A 6,867-nucleotide genomic window follows, 5' to 3' on the forward strand; every position below is an offset into this window, starting at 1 on the left:
AGTAGGATTCAGACTATTTTGTTATTTTCATCTCAGTCTCCTCAATAATGATATAACATGATATTATTTGCATCACAGGCAGTACTTGGTCCCGGGTACTATGCTGCCACCTACAGCCTGAACAGGGAGCTGAAGCCAGCCCCTGAGCCCTGCTACATCTGTCTGCCTTTTCTATGTCCCAAATAGCACCCTATTCCTTACATACTGCGCTACTTTTGACCACAGCCCAATGGGTCCTCAAAAGTAGTGCACTATCTGGGGAATATGGTGCCATTTGGGATGTATCCTGTTGTGTTCCCAGCGATGTGTGTCTGCAGCAGGCAGCACTGACTCTGCTGGGTTTTAGTTCAGGAGGGGACCTGCTGCTGAGTGTTAGCATGGGCACACTGCCAGTCTGGCATTTCCTGTGCGTAAGTGGAACTGACAGACATACTGCTGTGTAGACGTGCAGAGACACACCAGGAGTTGGTGCACTTTGTCAACGCGGGTCCACATTCCTCTAACGGTACTAGGAAGCTCCTCCTAGCTTTAGGGTGGTGAGGTTAATGATGCCCTGTCTATAGTGTACCTCATGTGGTGGGATAATGTAACATTACAGTTGATGTGGTAAAGAGTAGATGGGCTGATGTCTTGATATACGGTTGTGTGAGAAACATGTGCGTGTTTTGCCCTGACAATATTGAATATCAGTTGATAATGTTAGATAATTACGAGGAATAGATATGGATACACACATTGCACAGACAGTGATATCGCAGGAGTTTATGTTTATGAAGTGTAGTCGTGAAAGCCCACAGGCACACAGATGGACAGCTACATCATTAAATGGGCGCTTTGTGAGACTAGTGGTTGCTCAGGCATTTTACATGGGCAGCTGAGGAGCATAATGGGGGCCTGCTGTTCTGCTGACTAAAAGCAGAGAGGAAGAGGAAGAGAGAGGCCCAACTCTGCGGAAAATCTGTCTCCCTCCAGCAGGTTGCGTTTTTCTATTGTTTCGCCCACCAAGCAAGAAGTTTTTGTGTGGAAGTCAATGAAAGAGTGTTGAACTTGGTCAACAAAAAAATCTATGGCTTATTTGCTACGTGAGGTTCATTTTCTCGAATAGAAGTTTCATAATGCTTAAGTTGTTAAGAGTGTACTGATAAAGGTAGGAAACGTGACATCCCGGCAACTTTGAGAAAAAAAAAAAACTTTATTTTTGAGTTGTGTCGAGGTAGTAGCAAAGTATCTCTCTCCATTGAATTCAGGCGGTTGAAGACAACAACCCTCATCGAAAATTCAAAAAAGGATTACAGGATCGCCCGCTTTGTGGACAAGACTCCCAATGTTAGGGCATGGTCACATGTATCTTGTCAGTATATCCATCATCTTTGCTATGGGCCCTACGCAAAAATAGCGACGGGAGCGTTGTCTACCGTCTGTTCCAAAATGTTTGCCACACAAAAGTACATAGAACTACAGTACCAGTCAAAAGTTTAGACACACCTACTCACTGAAGGGTTTTTCTTTATTTTTTTTACTGTTTTCTACATTGTAGAATAATAGTGAAGACATTAAAACTATGAAATAACAAATATGAAATCATGTAGTAACCAACAAAGTGTAAAACAAATCAAAATATACTTTATATTTTAGTTCCTTCAAAGTAGCCAACCTTTGCCTTGATGACAGCTTTGCACACTCTTGGCATTCTCTCAACCAGCTTCACCTGGAATGCATTTCCAACAGTCTTGAAGGAGTTCCCACATATGCTGAGCAATTGTTGGCTGCTTTTCCTTCACTCTGCGGTCCAACTCTTCTCAAACCATCTCAATTGGATTGAGGTTGGGTGATTGTTAAGGTCAGGTCATCTGATGCAGCACTCCATCACTCACCTTCTTGGTCAAATAGCCCTTACACAGCCTGGAAGTGTGTTGGGTCATTGTCCTGAAAAACAAATCATAGTCCCATTACACGCAAAGAAGATGGGATGGCGTATAGCGCAGAATGCTGTGGTAGCCATGCTGGTGAGTGTGCCTTGAATTCTAAATAAATCCTAGACAGTGTCAACAGCAAAGCCACCCACACCTCCCCCTTCATGCTTCACAGTGGCTACCACACAGGCAGAGATCATCCATTCACCTACTCAGCGTCTCACAAAGACATGGCGGTTAGAAACAAAAGTCTCCAATTTGGACTCATCAGACCAAAGGACAGATTTCCACCGCTCTAATGTCCATTGCTTGTGTTTCTTGGCCCAAGCAAGTCACTTCTTATTATTGGTGTCCTTTATCAGTGGTTTCTTTGCAGTAATTCGACCATGAAGGTTTTATTCACAGTCTCCTCTAAACAGAACTCTCTGAAGCATTTATTTGGGTTGCAATCTGCGGTGCAGTTAACTCTAATTAACTTATCCTCTGCAGCAGAGGTAACTCTGGGTCTTTATTTCCTGTGGCGGTCCTCATGAGAGCCAGTTTCATCATAGCGCTTGATGGTTTTTGCGACTGCACTTGAAGAAACTTTCAACGGTCTTGACATTTTTTGTATTGACTGACCTTCATGTCTTAAAGTAATGGACTGTCGTTTCTCTTTTCTTATTTGAGCTGTTCTTGCCATAATATGGACTTGGTCTTTTAACAAATAGGGCTATCTTCTGTATACCACCCCAAACCTTGTCACAACACAACTGATTGGCTCAAACACATTAAGAAGGAAAGAAATTCCACAAATTAACTTTTAACAAGGCGCATCTGTTAATTGACCTCATGAAGCTGGTTGAGAGAATGCCAAGAGTATGCAAAGCTGTCATCAAGGCTACTTTGAAGAATCTCAAATATATTTAGATTTGCTTAACACTTTTTTGGTTACTACAGTATTCCATATGTGTTACTTTTTTGGTTACTACATGATTCCATATGCGTTTTGATATCGTCACTATTATTCTACAATGTAGAAAATAGTACAAATAAAGAAAAACCTTTGAATGAGTAGACGTGTCCTGACTTTTGACTGGTACTGCATGTCGCAAACAGCGCTCCTTCACTGTGTTTGAGTAGTGTGTAGCGGACATAAATTAGAAGTGTGTGTGTTGCCATACGAAAGGATGAAAAGGAAAACATTGATGGCAAATATCGCAAGGCAACATGTAACATAAAGTTGTTATATTAATTAGGCTGCCACTGAGTTCAAGACACGTTTGTGTTCAGAAGAATAGTTCTCCCTCTGAGTCTCGTTCACTTTCCCTTTCTCACAAAAACACAACTGTGCTCTTTCGTGACTTCCATCAAATAGAGCAAACTACCATCATTTCGAATCTAATTAAATGTTTTCATCTACCATTCAATCTTAGATTTTCACAAATGTAATCACAGACTCATTTTGCTGTGGAGTTTTATTTTTTTGCCATGTCAGATGCCAATTGCACTCTCTCAAATGCACAGAATGTTTTTCCACTTACTGCCAGCACGGAGCGGCAAGGGAGGTGAGAGCACATTTTTTGAATGAACATTCAAAAGAAGTGGGGGAGGGGATTCTGAGTTTTAGGAAAAGTGAGGAAGAACAAAGTAGTACCTGCCTTTACTGCCTGGGGGCAGTAGTGCTGATCACCACAAGATGGAGAGGCTGTTTCGACTAGACAGGCACTAGAATGATACTGAGGCATTGAGATCTAGTCAGATCAGGGTTGAAGTTAACTCTCTCATTGCCTTTTTTCTTATTTTTCTCACTTTCTCTTTTTCTCTGTGAATAATGGTGGCTTAATAGGAAGATACACCAATCCTAAAAGCTTTGCTGCTGCCAATTGCTCTCAGAAACGTGGAATACGTGGAGAGTTGTGGAGTGGGAGAGAAATATCTTTCTGTCCACTAAATCCCTCCATTCTCCCCAGGAAGTCGTTAGTTGTGTAAGAAATAGCAACCTATTTCCTATATAGTGCACTTATTTTGGCCAGGGCTCTGGTCAAATGTAGTTCACTATATAGGGAATAGGGTGCAATTTCAGACGCAGCCAGTTCTGCTGACAGCACACCCTAAACATACCCTTCCTCTTCTAAGAAAATATATCAACTCCAACTATAGGGTTCAAGTCAATTCCCTTTTAACTCCAGTTAATTCAGGAAGTGCACTATGGACATTTTTCCAGGGCCATTATATTAATTTTCATTTATTTCCTTAATTGAACTGAGTCAAACCCTGACACACAGGAAAACATGGTGAGTCATTATATCAGAGTTACTATTATTTTACTCTAAAATAGTTGAATTAACTCTGCAAAGAGTGAAATTAACACCCTGTGGTGTAAAATAACCACAGTGTTGGTGTTAATTAACCTTTCTGATCTCCCCATCCCGGATCCGGGATCGTGAATACAGACTCAAGCTCATTACCATAACGCAACGTTAACTATTCATGAAAATCGCAAATTAAATGAAATAAATATGCCATCTCTCAAGCTTAGCCTTTTGTAAACAACACTGTCATCTCAGATTTTCAAAATATGCTTCTCAACCATAGGAAAACAATCATTTGTGTAAAAGTAGCTAGCTAGCGTAGCATTTAGCGTTAGCATTAGCGTTAGCATCCAGCACGCAACATTTCAACAAAAACATAAAAGCCTTCAAATAAAATAATTTACCTTTGAAGAACTTCTGATGTTTTCAATGAGGAGACTCTCAGTTAGATAGCAGATGCTCAGTTTCTTCCAAAAAGATTTGTGTATTAGAAATAGCTCCGTTTTGTACATCACATTTGGCTACCAAAAAAACCCGAAAATTCAGTCCTCAAAACGCGAACTTTTTTCCAAATTAACTCCATAATATCGACTGAAAACATGGCAAACGTTGTTTAGAATCAATCCTCAAGGTGTTTTTCACATATCTCTTCGATGATATATCGTTCGTGGAAGTGTGCTTTCTCTCCTGAATCCCAGGAGAAAATGCCCGCACCTGAAGATTACGCACAAATTTAGACAAAGGACACCGGGCGGACCCCTGGAAAATGTAGTCTCTTATGGCCAATCTTCCAATGATATGCCTACAAAAACGTCACAATGCTGCCGACATCTTGGGGAAACGGCAGAAGGTCTAAGCTTATTCCTGTCGCATTCACAGCCATATAAGGAGATATTAGAAAACAGAGCTTCAGAAATTCTGCTCATTTCCTGTTTGACGCATCATCTTGGTTTCACCTGTAGAATGAGTTCTGGGGCACTTACAGACAAAATCTTTGCAGATTCTGAAACTTCAGAGTGTTTTCTTTCCAAAACTGTCAAGAATATGCATAGTCAAGCATCTTTTCGTGACAAAATATCGCGCTTAAAACGGGAACGTTTTTTATCCAAAAATGAAATAGCGCCCCTAGAGATGCAACTGGTTAACAGAGTTGAGCGTGATTGTTTCACTCAAAACCATGGCTATTATTATAATTATACTTCCCAGCATGCTCTATTGCATTGCGGTTTTTAGAATGTTGCTTCAATATCTGTGTTTTTGCATGTATATTGATTGATTAGTCTTATGCAACACAAAGATAAATAGCATACATTTTTCTAAACTAATCTTATATGGATTATTGCAGCTGTTACCAAAATGGTTGTTCCTGTTTAGATGGTTTAGGTAGTCTCATTTATTAACCTTTCTAACCCTGGCAGTCATTCTGAATGCAGGTTAAAACCTCTAGCGACTCCCAAACCCGCATGAGGGAGCGTAATCATCGCCTGAAACGAATTAGCATAACGCAGCGGACATAAATATCCCTAGAAAAGTTCCTATTCATGAAAATCACAAATGAAATATATTGAGACACAGCTTAGCCTTTTGTTAATCACCCTGTCATCTCAGATTTTCAAAATATGCTTTACAGCCAACGCTAGACAAGCATTTGTGTAAGTTTATCATAGCCTAGCATAGCATTATGCCTTGCTAGCAGCAGGCAACCTTGTCACGGAAATCAGAAAAGCAATCAAATTAAATCGTTTACCTTTGATGAACTTCGGATGTTTTCACTCACGAGACTCCCAGGTAGATAGCCAAAGTTCATTTTTTCCCAAAATATTATTTTTGTAGGTGAAACAGCTCCGTTTGTTCTTCACGTTTGGCTGAGAAATCGCCCGGAAATTGCGGTCACCACAACGCCGAAAAATATTCCAAAGTAGCTCCATAATATCGACAGAAACATGGCAAACGTTGTTTAGAGTCCATCCTCAAGGTGTTTTTCTAATATCTATTCAATAATATATCCGTCGGGACAATTCCCGTTTCTCTAGGACCGATTGGAGTAATGGTTACCTCTGTACTTTACGCGAGAATCTCTCTCGGAGCCACCATGTGACCACTTACGCAATGTGCCCGCATACGGCTATTCTTCAACAGAAATGCGGAAAACTATGTCACAATGCTGTAGACACCGCGGGGAATACGTAGAAAGCGTAAGCAGCCAAATAGGGAGTCATTGGAACGCAGCGCTTTCAAAACCTGGGGCACTTCCGGATTGGATTTTTCTCAGGCCTTCGCTTGCAACATCAGTTCTGTTATACTCACAGACAATATCTTTACAGTTTTGGAAACAGAGTGTTTTCTATCGAAAGCTGTCAATTATATGCATATTCTAGCATCGTTTCCTGACAAAATATCCCGTTTAAAATGGGAACGTTTTTTTTGTCAAAAATGAAAATACTGCCCCTAGAGTTCCAAGAGGTAATTCAAATTGTTGGATTTCCCCTCTGGATCGATTCCAACAGGAATTAAACATAACTTTGCAAGCCAGAATAATATGACTTCCAGGCCTGATATGGCCTGCAAACCAGAAGTTTTAGGCTACTGTATTATGGTAACAATATCATTGTTTTGTGTTTACCTGATTTGAGTAAATGTATGTAGTATTATGAGTCAGA

At 40.5% G+C, this 6,867-nt stretch overlaps 1 protein-coding gene across 1 annotated transcript in view; it reads right to left on the reverse strand.

Moving 5' to 3' along the window:
* calcoco1b (calcium binding and coiled-coil domain 1b) overlaps positions 1-4,722 on the reverse strand; it is a 40,041-nt gene extending 35,319 nt beyond the window's left edge. The window contains exon 1 of the mRNA XM_090241431.1: positions 4,612-4,722. The gene's annotated coding sequence lies outside the window, so the exon portion shown is untranslated. The remainder of the gene's footprint in view (positions 1-4,611) is intronic.
* Positions 4,723-6,867: the final 2,145 nt, after the last annotated feature.

Source organism: Oncorhynchus mykiss, chromosome 7 (genome assembly GCF_057628025.1).
Source record: "Oncorhynchus mykiss isolate SJ-2025 chromosome 7, ASM5762802v1, whole genome shotgun sequence".
NCBI lineage: Eukaryota > Metazoa > Chordata > Actinopteri > Salmoniformes > Salmonidae > Oncorhynchus > Oncorhynchus mykiss.